Raw genomic sequence first — 14,382 nt, forward strand, 5'->3', positions numbered from 1 at the left:
GCAGTATTTTGAAATCACCCATCACTAGATATTGTTGAATAAAGTCGCTATTTTGTGTTTTTTGTTTTTTTGTGTCACAAAAAGTATTCTCGCCGCTTCATAACATTAAGGTTGAACCACTGTAGTCACATGAACTGTTTTAAATATGTCTTTAGTAGCTTGTTAATTATCTTGCTGTCAATGCAGGCCTCACTGAGCCATTGGATTTTATCAAAAATATCTTAATTTGTGTTCCAAAGATCTTACGGGTGTGGAATGACATCAGGGTGAGTAATTAGTGACATAATTTTGATTTTTGGGTGAACTAACCCTTTAAGTCTGCAGTTTAAATACACTTTTAAAAAATTATTTTCCGAAGATGTAAATAAAACAAATATTATTGGATTATGTTTTAAAAGAAAACACTATTTTCTACTTTTTTAATTCAGTTTCACTTAAAAAAAATATATTTTACGATAGTGTTCAGTTTATTTAGAAAATCTTTTTCATTTAACACTATTGTATTAGGTTTCCCATTTAAACATAATTGCATTGAAACAGTTGCGTTTTGGCTCAGTATTTTCATTTTGAAAGAACAGGTTTCAATTAAGTAGGCCAAAAATAACATGCTTGTTCAATTTACTTAAATAAGTGAAGTTAATCCAACACAAATCTTTTCAACCACTCTACATAATCCATAATCCAGTTGAGAGTACATAAATGATTTTATTTGTGGTAAAATAGCATTATAGAAAGTAGGATTTCCCCTTCTCATCATGCTTTGCACAGGGCTGGAGAGTAAATGCTGAAATAAAATGTTATTTTATGCATTTTTTTTCCGTCAAGATGAAAAAATGGGAGACTTGTTAAGACTTGTTAATGCTGTTTTATGAGTATATTTAAAAGAGTTTCTGGTATGTTAGTGTTTTTGGAGGTTATCATTGCGGTGAAGTGTAGAGCATGCGCTTGGGGTGAGGACCTGCTAACAACAATTAAATTGTTTTAATAATAAAAAAAAAAACAACTACTTTGGGCATGCCATGGATGTAACAAACCGTCTTCTGGTTAGTGTCGAACAATAAGTCTTAACAGAGTATAAAGTTATTCTTGTGAGAATGCATTGGTAAAGGTTGTAAAAATTGTTCTAGAATGCATTCACTAAATAAACTAATGAATTAAACTGGATTACATGTTTGAATTTTTGTTTGATATTAATTTTAGGATAATTAAACTTAAAAACGTTAACCTGATTGAACTAAATGGCACTGAATTAACTTTATGTAATAAATTTAAGTTTACTGAAATAAACAATGTTAAGTTCCCAGTTACGTGGAACCTGTTGACATAAAACAGTTAAGTAAACCCAATGTATCAAGTGTACTTGCTGTTTCTTTATAATTATTTGTGCAATTTGTGAGTGAAAATTGTTTCAAAGTAAATTCTACACCATTTTTCCCAGTGTATGAAATACGGAGTAGTGCTAAATCATACCTGAATGCCTGGCTTACTATTTACTGCTCTGATAGTTTCATCACTCATGCAGCTGCACATGTTGTTTAGTATATAATCATTTCAGCTTCACAGCTGTGCACTTTATTTTTTATACACATTCAATTTGTTTAGGCAGAATGCGCCTACAGAGCAAATAAAAAAAAAAAAAAATCCACGTTGCAATATTTTGGCCTAAAGCTCCTTCAAAAATAATTAGTTTTAGTTTTTCAACTTCATGTTAGAAGTAAGAAAGCACAGGAGAGTAGGGTTTGCGCTCACTTAAGGAGTAGTATTCTTGTTACCCAGTGACTCATTCACCTTGAATGAGAGCATACTTCACATCTGAGTCACTGAGGTTACACCCCTTGACAAGTCATCAAGATTGCACCCTCGGCAACAGTAACTCAACCAGTTTCTCTGCAGCAGTTTGATGCTGCTGCCACTACGATTGCCACACCCAAACTATCGTTTTCTCTAGAGCCTATTTTCTCAGGCAACACAATACAACAACATTTGAGAAAATGAAATGCCAAATCCAGTTAGTTCTGTATACAAGCAAAACTGGATGGAGCTAAAAGTAGTTTGAACTCACTGGTTGTAGTTGCACACAAGTATCATGATATAATGGCAGTCCTGCACACTTTTTCAAGAATGGACGTCATCTCTTTCCTCTTGATGCTATAAGATGAAGGGTTATTTTGCAGAAAATGGTAAGACATTGAGGAGAAATGGACGTAAGAGAAAATCTTGCTCATCATCAGTGTACCTTAGCAAAAGAGATTCAGCGATATGAGTCACCAGACACATGCATTTGAAAACACCCTCTTTCCTTCCTTTACACAGAACGCTGATCCCAGTGATAATACTTTTAGTCTGGGTGTAGTAAAAGCACTTGCAGGCATACATTACGTATATGATGCCAAACATAAATTTTCTTTGCTCTAAAGGAGGAGTCATTATAAGAAAGATTATCCCCTTTCAATCCCATCACTGCTTTGAGGATGTAAATAATGAGTTAATTGTTAGAGATTACATGCCTATGAAGACTTTGCAGGTGCTGAGTTATATGGCTTTGCATAAACAGATGTATATTTTAGGGAAGGGTCACAATGGTGGACTAATGGCTTTGAAATAGCCATTTGGTGATATCAAGCAGTCTCTCTCTCTCTCTCTCTCTCTCTATGGGCAGATGGATGGGTGGATAGACAGACCCTGCAAATTCAGCTGAACGAAGGAGGTGAAATGAAGGCTGCCTTTCAAGGATCCTTCCGACTGAGTTGGCCTTAAGCGACATTTGATGATGTGGCAGCCTTTGTAGGATGCAGCCTTCTGTTTGAGAAGCACCCAATGCCTGCGCCACATAAACATTACAAATGTTCTGTTTTTTGATGTACCACTGAACATAAGAGTCTCCATAGACTCCCAGCATCTAAGCCTTTGAGGACACAGTGGATGAATTTCATTTATGAAGGAAATGTACCGAAGAAAACAGGTAAAGTCTTACATGTTTGTGCAAATCATTTTATGCCAGACTGCTTCACAAATGAGGCTATACTCAAAGATGGGTCGATACCAACATCCCACTACAGTTCCCACATGAGCACCTGTACAACAGTTTATAGATCATGACATGACGAAACACACTAATTGGTAAGTTGAATAAAGTTAACTCCACAACAACTACATAAATTCACCAACTAACCATTCAGAAACGTCCTGTTGCATTCTAAAAGTTGGAACTTCATCCTGAGTCTCTCCATCTGTGTCCGACTCCGGTTCAAACATATAGACTGAACACCGCTACTGACAATTTCGGACATTTCGACTGCGTGAGATTCTCCAGTTTTGTTGTTGCTGGAGTATCCGAAGCACAAGCTGTAAAGGCCCCACCCTCCTCTGGAAAGGGGGAGGGGAGCAGCAGCTCATTTGCATTTAAAAGGACACACAAGAAAACAGCGTGTTTTTGCTCACACCCAAAAAGGGGCAAATTGGACATGGTATAATAAATTATCTGTGGGGTATTTTGAGCTGAAGCTTCACAGGCATATTCTGGGGACACTAGAGACTTATATTACATCTTGTAAAAAGAGGCACAATAGGTCCCCTTTAAATGACTTTTCACAGTGAAGTAGCTCACCAATATCAGCAGCTAAAAAGCCTCCCCACACAATGACACCTCTTCCTCCAGGCTTCAACTGTGGTAGAGATGCATTTACTATTATATTTCTCAGCAGATTTTCAAGGCACTGCTCTGCATCACTATGCAACTCATGTTTCATTGTGATTCACCACTTCACACACAACTTCCCATATTCAGCCAAAAACCTTTTCATTATGTCATTATGTTTTTCTGAGACAGAAATGATTTTTTAAGTAATGCATTTGCTTAAATTTGGCTAATTTCCTTAGTAATAATTTGTGAGTAAGACAGTTAAAAGCTTTGTGTTTAGCCATTTTTGGCTTGGACCATTTTTTGCCCAGGACTATCTACTATATATATGATTTGTTGTTGTTGAGAAAGATTTAAAGGGTTCATGACATGGATTTTTTTTATTATTAGTATGTTCCATGAGGTTCACTTATAATTTTTGCACACACAAAAACTATTATTTTCAACCATTGTTCTGACCCTCTGTCTGAAATTATCAATTTTTAAGGATCTGGATCCTGGGTTCCTTCTGAAGTCATTACAGAGACACAAATTAGCTTTTTAAACTAGACCCATCAAAGCAAACATTCTTTCACTCTTCCATTTGTCCTGTTGTCGACAGACTTAGGTGAGTGGAGTACGTCAGAAAATGATCTGTATACTATATCCACTGTAGATATCATCAGTGATTATAATGGTTTACATTTGATGCGATGGATGACACTTACATCCAGAGTGTAGGCAAATGTAAGCCGTTAAGTGACTGAATGGCAGTGGGCAGGGCCTGTGGTGTGATGATATATAACTATTTGTCGATATCTTGTTCTGGAGGCAGGCATATGCAAATCCATTTGCCTGTGTGATGTCACAGATCCCACAATATTAGAACATTTTTAGAGCTAGATTAAATAAATGCTTTGTTTATAATAAGGAGGACACTTTAAGCTGTGAAACTTGCAGGATTTTATAAAGGTACGAAGACCTTTAAAAGTTCAAAAGTTCAAGGCAAATTTGATTTCTCATATCATGACCTCTTTTAATAGTCAAATTCTCAAAGGTCTGGACATTTTTTTTACAAAATTTGTTTATTTATAAAGGTATGTATAAAGTTTTGCTTTCCCTGTTTAACAAAATAATGCAAACATCATTTGTAATGATTTGCATTATTTAAATGATTCTCAGAAACCTGTAACAATGACATAGGGATAAAAGAAATTAACAACAAAGGGTAAAATAAATATCGCATGATTTTCTTCCTTGATCTAATTTGACACTTTCCACAAACAAAAGAATACATATCTAAATGTGAATGAATAGTGCATCTAAACATGTGATTCAACATCACTTCAGCATCATGTTGATAAAAAACATTCCCAAAGCATTACATTTCAAGCTCTAAACAAAGCCATTTTTAAACAAATTTGAACTTTTGTCAATAAACACCCGTAAAATCTGGGAAACTAAAACTATGTCCCTCCAGAGACACATCTATCCGGTCAGTGACTAATATCAAAGGTTCTCAGAGCGGAGAGCCATGCCTGCAACATGATGCAGCATACCCTTGATCACCCCCTGCCTTTAAGTATCCCATCATGACTGAAAAAGGGCTGGGACGGGAATGCTAAGCGGGGTTGTGTCTGTATGCCCCAAAAGGTGCAGTGGGTTGTTCACTTCATTCTATATTCAATTGGGCATAAAAAACTACGCCAACCTGGAACAAACATGCAGCCTAATGGCTTTTCCATCACATTGCCATCTATAGAGTTGTGCGGGGAAATGGTCACACGATGAATAGATGGGTGTGGATAACGCATGACAAATTAGTTGACTTAACTAATCCTGGTAACACCAAGACATTTTGTTTTCTGTATCACCCTCATGATTACCTAACAATATTGTAAAGAGTTCAGAACACTATACACTGGTCAATTGATTAAAGTGATAGTTTGCACGAAAATTTAAATTCTGTCATTTATTACTCCCTCATGTTGTTCCAAACCTGTAAGAACAACATGAGGGAGTCATCTTTGGAACACAAATTAAGATATTTTTGATGAAATCCGAGAGCTCTCTGAGCCCTCCGTAGACAGTGCTTTAATTACCACTTTCAAGGTCTAGAAAGTCAAGTTACTTCATAACATTAAGGTTGAACCACTGTAGGACTATTTTAACGATGTCTTTACCTTTCTGGGCCTTGAAAGTGGTAACTAAATTGCTGTCTATGGAGGGGTCAGAGAGCTCTTGGATTTCATCAAAAATATCTTATCTTATAATTTGTGCTCTGAAGATGAACAAAGGTTTTACGGGTTTGGAACATCATTTTTGGGTGAACTAGCATTTAACATTCAGGCATTTGTACAATAGGATTTACAGTTATCATAAATCTGAGCAGAATAATGACATTTTCATTGGTTTTACAACATGTGATATTCACTAGCACTGATTTACTACAAGGAGGAGAAATAATAGACAAAATAAGGAAAAAAAACTTGTTGTCTGTGAAGTGTGGGTTGCCCGTTGAAACAATGTAGCTCTTTGTGATATTTTTACATTTTGAAATCACAAGCTTATGATTCATCAGGACTGGGTAACCCATACCGAAGCTGAACATAATTTATTCCACATAGGCCAGAGAGAAGTACAGGAAGAGAAAAAGCAAGAGAGAGAGCGAGACATGAGTGTTGCCAAAGCCTAATATTGAGGGCTGATTCCAACTTTCCCCTCTTCCTTGCACGCACTGACACACAGTTATTCCCTAATGTTCTGGGAACAATTACCATTTCCGAAGTTTAAATGGGGACAGAATGTCCCCATATGCGTCAGTGACACCTGTTTGAAGTGGTTACCACAACCATACAGCAGTACAAAACAAAGCAAAACGAAAGTTATATATATAGATTTCAGTGATTCATTCAGTTTGTGTTTTGCATTAAAACACAAGCTCTGTCATATTCTGTGTTTGTTTCTGAAGAGCATGAAACCTCACACATCGCGCTGTGCGAAATACAGACTGAGCTGAACGTCACAACATCCCACTGCTGTATGGCCAGATGATAGGCAAACAACATTTCTTAGGTGGATAAAGCAAACCAGCGTCTCGCTAGTAAAGTTTTGATGGATGAGGATTTCAATCAAGGTAATTGATTAGATAATTGCGGTGACGTACAGGGGTTGTACAGTAAGCATGCACAAGTCTGTTAAATTGATGCGCAAACAAACTGTGCGCGCGCTCTGGATGCACTGATCGCACATTGTATTTATGCATAGACACATTTTAGTACATTCACGTTGTTTCCACACACATTCAGGATGTTTCGATTTTTGTCATGTGTATGTTGCTGTGTTTATTCTGAGTGGATCCGTGTATTGTAGTAGGCATATTTAGACAGGTCAGGGCGGTTGGTTTAGGGTTTTTTTTTGGCATCTTCATGTTGTCCTGTTTGGTATCGCAACTCAACTTGTCTAAAATGTAAACAAGCTATATGCTGTTGCACTGTACACATATAAAAACGGATGTAGGCTGGTAAGAGCTGTGAACAGGAGGGGTATACATATTATATTATATTATATTATATTATATTATATTATATTATATTATATTATATTATATTATATTATATTATATTATATATACACACACACACACACATATACATACAGTGGGTACGGAAAGTATTCAGACCCCCTTAAATTTTTCACTCTTTGTTATATTGCAGCCATTTGCTAAAATCATTTAAGTCCTCATTAATGTACACACAGCACCCCATATTGACAGAAAAACACAGAATTGTTGACATTTTTGCAGATTTATTAAAAAAGAAAAACTGAAATATCACATGGTCCTAAGTATTCAGACCCTTTGCTATGACACTCATATATTTAACACAGGTGGTGTCCATTTCTTCTGATCATCCTTGAGATGGTTCTACACCTTCATTTGAGTCCAGCTATGTTTGATTATACTGATTGGACTTGATTAGGAAAGCCACACACCTGTCTATTTAAGACCTTACAGCTCACAGTGCATGTCAGAGCAAATGAGAATCATGAGGTCAAAGGAACTGCCTGAAGAGCTCAGAGACAGAATTGTGGCAAGGCACAGATCTGGCCAAAGTTACAAAAAAAAAAATCTGCTGCACTTAAGGTTCCTAAGAGCACAGTGGCCTCCATAATCCTTAAATGGAAGACATTTGGGACGACCAGAGCCCTTGCTAGAGCTGGCCGTCCGACCAAACTGAGCTATCGGGGGAGAAGAGCCTTGGTGAGAGAGGTAAAGAAGAACCCAAAGATCACTGTGGCTGAGCTCCAAAGATGCAGTCGGAAGATGGGAGAAAGTTGTAGAAAGTCAACCATCACTGCAGCCCTCCACCAGTCGGGGCTTTATGGCAGAGTGGCTCGACGGAAGCCTCTCCTCAGTGCAAGACACATGAAAGTCCACCTGAAGGACTCCAAGATGGTGAAAAATAAGATTCTCTGGTCTGATGAGACCAAGATAGAACTTTTTGGCCTTAATTCTAAGCAGTATTTGTGGAGAAAACCAGGCACTGCTCATCACCTGCCCAATACAGTCCCAACAGTGAAGCATGGTGGCAGCATCATGCTGTGGGGGTGTTTTTCAGCTGCAGGGACAGGACGACTGGTTGCAATCGAGGGAAAGATGAAATCGGCCAAGTACAGGGATATCATGGACGAAAACCTTCTCCAGAGTGCTCAGGACCTCAGACTGGGCCGAAGGTTTACCTTCCAACAAGACAATGACCCTAAGCACACAGCTAAAATAACGAAGGAGTGGCTTCACAACAACTCTGTGACTGTTCTTGAATGACCCAGCCAGAGCCCTGACTTAAACCCAATTGAGCATCTCTGGAGAGACCTAAAAATGGCTGTCCACCAACGTTTACCATCCAACCTGACAGAACTGGAGAGGATCTGCAAGGAGGAATGGCAGAGGATCCCCAAATCCAGGTGTGAAAAACTTGTTGCATCTTTCCCAAAAAGACTCATGGCTGTATTAGATCAAACGGGTGCTTCTGCTAAATACTGAGCAAAGGGTCTGAATACTTAGGACCATGTGATATTTCAGTTTTTCTTTTATAATCAATCTGCAAAAATGTCAACAATTCTGTGTTTTTCTGTCAATATGGGGTGCTGTGTGTACATTAATGAGGAAAAAAATGAACTTAAATGATTTTAGCAAATGGCTGCAATATAACAAAGAGTGAAAAATTTAAGGGGGTCCGAATACTTTCCGTACCCACTGTATATACATACAAATAAAAAATAAAATAAAAAAGTATAAATAATTTATAACTATTTTATAAATGGTTTATTTTACACAAAATATTAAATAAAAATAAATAATAAAATAAAATTAAAGTGCAGAAAACCTCAGACATTATCCCTAAAGCTGTGATTCAGTATGGTATATATGATTTCCATCATCACAAAAAAAATATTACCATACTGTGTGTTTCTGTGCAAAACAAGAAAGCAATTGGAAGGAGAGTCTGTAGAGGCTCTATCGAACTTAAAGTAATGATTACTGACACAGAAAGCAGCATCACATTCTGGTTTCTGTTAGCTCGCAATATCATATGAGGGGGTGTTTATTGATGCATTGCACAAAAAAAAAGAAAAAAAAAAAAAGAAACAGTGCTCTTCATCTCCACAGCTGGCATCTACCTTGGATCCCCAATTAGGAGTAAATGAATGAGCCGTCTGAGTTAGGTGGCTGCCAGGATTGTGTGGTAATGATGACAGTGATCCATCCCAGATAAAGCAGCTTACTAGACCACCGTGTACCACTAAGCCTGAGGGTAATAAGTAAAAAACAATGTGGCACTTTTGAAAACGCAAAAAAAAAAAACGTGAACCAGAAATGTTTCGATATTTAGCTTTAGTTAGTGCATATTTATTTACTATTATACTCATATACATTTTCATTATTGTTTTATATGTATTTTATATTTATATATTTTATTATTTATATTACAATTATATTGTACTTTAAACCTCCAAAAGAAACCAGCATTTAATTGTTTGTGAAAAGAAAACTAATAGCTTATGTACATCTGCAGTGAACCTTTTTTCTTAGAATTGTTTTCTTAGAAGATCGAAGATTAATGATCATGTTCTAGCACAACAAAAGCTAGCTAGAAGCTGGAAAACTCAAGCTTGATAAATTCAGCTCTCGGCAAAAGGGCAAACGAGGCTATCATTCACCTGAAACGGGCTCCCTTGTCTTTTGGTATCTATCATCACATGCAGAAACCACCCCTGAGTTCAACCCTAAACGCACATGCATCAAGGCTACTGTGTGTACTCCCCTCTGCCCACCCATAAACCACCCCTCTCTACCCTAACTCTATTTACAATCTCTAGTGGGAGACTACAGTCAGATACTGACCTGTTTCCAAACCACAAAATGACTCATATGGAAATGAGGAGGACATTAACCCAAATGAGGTGAAGGGAGGAGGGAATCAGAAAGACTAAAATAATAAACCGTGCACCGTTGTCAAATGTGCACGGTGGTCTGACTGAACTTGTCTTTTTAATGTTGCTTTTTCCCCTTGCTAAAAGGATCACTTCACCCAGAAATGTCAGTATTTACTCACTTTTATGTCATTCCAAAGCCTGTATGTCATGACTTTCCTTCTTCTGCGGAACACAAAATGTGAATTTTTAAAGAATATATGAAATATATCAATATAATGAAAGTGAATGTGAATAAGACTTCAAAGATGGACACTAAAGCACCATTAAAGTAAAATAATACATAATACAAGTCCATACAACTTGTGAGCTACTGTATATTTTAGCCATGTTAGCTTAAAACAGACCAAAACTGGTCATGTATAATCCGCTTTTGTGGTCCTTTTGTGCCTTTTTGAAGCTTGACAGCAACAGATGAAATTCACTTGATGAAAAAAATGTTTTTAAAAATTTTTATAATTATAAATATATACAGAGATAAAAAAAAAAAAAAATCATTGTGTGGAACTGTTAATATTATCAAAATCATCACATTTAATAAATATTATATAATCTTACATAAATGTACTCTTTTTTTTTGGGTGATTTTGCCTTTATTCTGATGCAGTTTGAGAGAGAAGAGGAAGCAAAGTGTGTGTGTGTGTGTGGGGGGGAGGTGGGTTGAGTCTGTAAAGACATATACGAGCCAGGACTCGAATCCGGGTCATCCGATGCGCAATCGCGCTAAATGTCAGAGCACTGTCCACGAGGCCAAATTTACTTTGTGGCACAGAGGTCATGGCAGATTTTTATTGGATGACAGTCTTTAAGTTTGTTTTGAAATGACTCATTGTTATTAGCAACTATCAAAATCCCACATCACTAAACATCCAGACAGGAAACGGAAGAACCACATCACCCTCCATGTGAGCTAAATCCATAGTCTCAATCACTACCCTCTCCATCACTCACAATGCATAGGATGTGAAAACTAATGAGGTCATTTCCAGAGCTGTGGACAGAGGTGCGGAGAGCCAGGCTAAGGCCTGAACACGCTGTTACTCTGAACACACCATAAGTTTTCAACACCAGTCAGGCAGCCATTATTACAAAAGAAAGAGAGGAAAACAGAAAGGCAATGAAAATGGAGCTGGTTTCACACTTAGGTCTTACAGCTACATATAGTCTCTCAGCACATCACTACTGGGGTGTGAGAGAGAGAACACAAACACAACTGAAACATAGCAGCAAGGGTACTAAGATCCAGTCAAAGCTTTCATTAAATGTTAGTGAAATTCTGAATATTTGAGGTAAAAGTACTGCTGTATAGTTTCAAAAGTGAAGACTATAATGTAAAATGGAGAAAAAGGGAGTTAGTTATCATGAATACTGCACTATAAAAAGTGAACATGTGCAACTGTTACCTAACAGGGATTGTTCACCCAAAAATAAGAAAATACCGTTTTAATCATCATTTACACACCATCATTGTATTCCAAACCTGCATGACTTGCTTTCTTTTTAATGAAATAAACTAAATTAAATTGAGATACATTCTTAAGTAAGTCTTTTCAACAAAAATAATACGTTTGAAAAGATTTGTTCAATTTAATGCACTAACTTAAAATTATTTAGTTATGCAATGAAAATGAGTATGATTTGAACTTGGATTGCCCACACACATCAGACCACATGCACCACCTAAACTGTTAATTTAATAACATAAAAAACAGCACATTTAATAAAATGTTACCACATTGTATTGCTACGTATTGGCATTACATATTTTAATACGTGTATATAATTTTTGGCTTTTTATCAAAATGACTTTTTTTTCCCCGGGATATAGCAAGTCAAGTCAAGCCATTTTGTATAGCGCTTTCACAATACATGTCATATCAAAGCAGCATTCACTAATGTCTTAAACCTTAAAGCCCCAACAGGAATTTAAGAAATAGTCTTAATTTACAGTAATAAATTAAGTAAACGATGTGGATGGAGAACGTTAGATTAAAAATTGCGCTCACATCATTTCCAACGTGTATAGATCTAAAAAATTTTTAAACATCCAGTTATGACCAGCAAATACTTTTCATATAGTCTCATACAAATAAAGTAAATAATGCAACACAACTTATGTAATTGTTTGTACTATTATAGGCTAATTTGGGTAAAGACATGGATTGGATAAAGAACTGAATAAGGCATGACCTTTTTTAAATTAGTAGTTTATAATCTTCAATCCTGAAAATTAAATAATAATAATTAAAAAAAAAATGGCTGACCATTGATCACGATGCATTTTCATTATGGAAAAGAACAACATGCTGACTCCTTTTGTGTTCCATGGGAAAAGTTTCACTCAACATGATCGAGGGTAAATGTTGGCAGAATTTTCAGTTTGAAGCAAATGATCTGCGGAAGGACTTAACAGGACTGACCAAATTTAGACATGTGAATAGGTGTGGAATGGGGATTTAATTTCAACAGCATTATAGACAATCAGTTTTAATGCACAATAATTATAAAACTAAATTATCAAAGACAGATTCCACCTTTATTTTAATAGGCATGACACGTTTTTATGGTCAGCATTTATTAAAATGCTCTTCTCCTTTCTCCTTTTGTATATTAGTAATGAAAAAAGTCATAAAGTAAATTTATTTGTGTGACCTTATTCAGATTTAGTAACATGAAATAATTTCTTTGTTTAAAATCATTTTATTTATAGGTTACCACAATAGGTTAAAAAATTTACAGTGCGTTTTACTGCTAAATATAGTTCATGGATAGTTAGTCGTATGAATTTGTTGTACGATTCCATTAAGATATATTTAGTAAATGCTACATTTTTCTTAGACCTTCCTTAAAGGCAGACAGCTCAATAAATGCTTTCCATTCTATGTAAGTGGCATGTGAAAAGAGTTCTCAGTGCTCCTTAAAATATATGAGCACCTCTGAGGTCATTTGAGGTAAAGACAAGAGTGGATCCTACACTCACTATCAACCATCTGGTGATTATCAGCTCACGAGAGAGAGAGGTCTGTTAACAGTACTCCAGCTGTCTGTCTCACCCAAGCCAGACTGAGGAGTTTAATGATGGTGCAAGTGTGGGAAAGAGACACGGCCCCGAAACCTCAGGCCAGTTCTTGGGCTTGTGTTCAGAACAGAGGAGATTACAATGGCTGGCTTTACAGCTAGTTCCCGTGTACACGGCTAGCCACCGAACAAAGTGCCTCAGGGCAGTGACTCATGGCATAAGCTTCCCTTCTTTGCTCTGCGACAGAACGAAAGGCGGAAATTAGATCCAGATGCCACGAGATTGCCAGAAACACATGGTTTGATGGCACTCATGTTGACTGTTGCCCCGATCAGACAAATCCATTTGTGGTGAATTTCGTAGTGTCAACCTGAGATAACTTGATTAGTTTAAAGAGACCTGAAAAACCAGCTTGAACTTCAACAAATTAAAAACAAACAAACAAAATGTTCGGTGCTGAAATGAATATTCAAATCATCTCCTTTTACAGTTGCTGAAAAAAAAAAAAAAAAAAAAACGTGAGAACGTGTTTTGGGAGCCAATCAGCATTGTTTTTCATATGCCAAACTACTCACTGCAACAACCGGTGGGGTTCAAAAGTCCACAAATCTTCAATAACCAGGGTTTTAGGTTTTTAAAACAATAGAAACGTCATGAAAAAAATATTCTGCACGGTTTACTGGTCAAAAAATCTAATTTGTGACACTCACCATGAACTGCTTTGTATAAAATGTCAGATTTTCTTCCATTGGAGCACAAGATACTGGTTTATCTCAAATCATTCTGGATAACACGATCATCAGGTTTTGCACAAGCATGAGGTCTGCCATCACTAAGTCAAAAGAAAGAAATCACAAACTAGTAAGATATTCTGAAATTCTTATCAATTTTTTAATTCCATTTTCTCTTAAATTCTGATAATAATAATATATGCACTGAAAATATTTTTCAATTAGAAACAAATGCAAAAAAAAACATTTCACAAATAAAATACTCTAGAATCCCAATGTAAGTTCACACTAATCTTTTTATGTTTCGATTTCTGGCATGTGACAGAGAAACAAACCTTGAAAGCAGAAAAACATGTCACCATGAGACAAAAGAAGAAAAAAAGTGTCATTTTGTAAAAGCTCTGCAGTGCTGCTGAGAACACAAGGTGTTCTTGTACTAAGATTAAAGGCATATTTCATCAAGAGGCTCTCTAATACTACAGCTATGTGACATGTCCTCACTGGTAAAACACAGTAAA

The 14,382-nt window shown here is 36.5% G+C and overlaps 1 long non-coding RNA gene across 1 annotated transcript in view; it reads right to left on the reverse strand.

Annotated features, from left to right (window-relative positions):
• The window catches only part of LOC125251274, a 60,713-nt gene extending 46,769 nt beyond the window's left edge, over nucleotides 1-13,944 (reverse strand). Inside the window, exon 1 of the long non-coding RNA XR_007180959.1 lies at nucleotides 13,844-13,944. This is a non-coding gene — a long non-coding RNA (uncharacterized LOC125251274). The remainder of the gene's footprint in view (nucleotides 1-13,843) is intronic.
• Between the last annotated feature and the right edge of the window lie 438 nt (nucleotides 13,945-14,382).

The sequence above is a fragment of the Megalobrama amblycephala genome, linkage group LG17 (assembly GCF_018812025.1).
Source record: "Megalobrama amblycephala isolate DHTTF-2021 linkage group LG17, ASM1881202v1, whole genome shotgun sequence".
In the NCBI taxonomy this organism is placed as follows: domain Eukaryota; kingdom Metazoa; phylum Chordata; class Actinopteri; order Cypriniformes; family Xenocyprididae; genus Megalobrama; species Megalobrama amblycephala.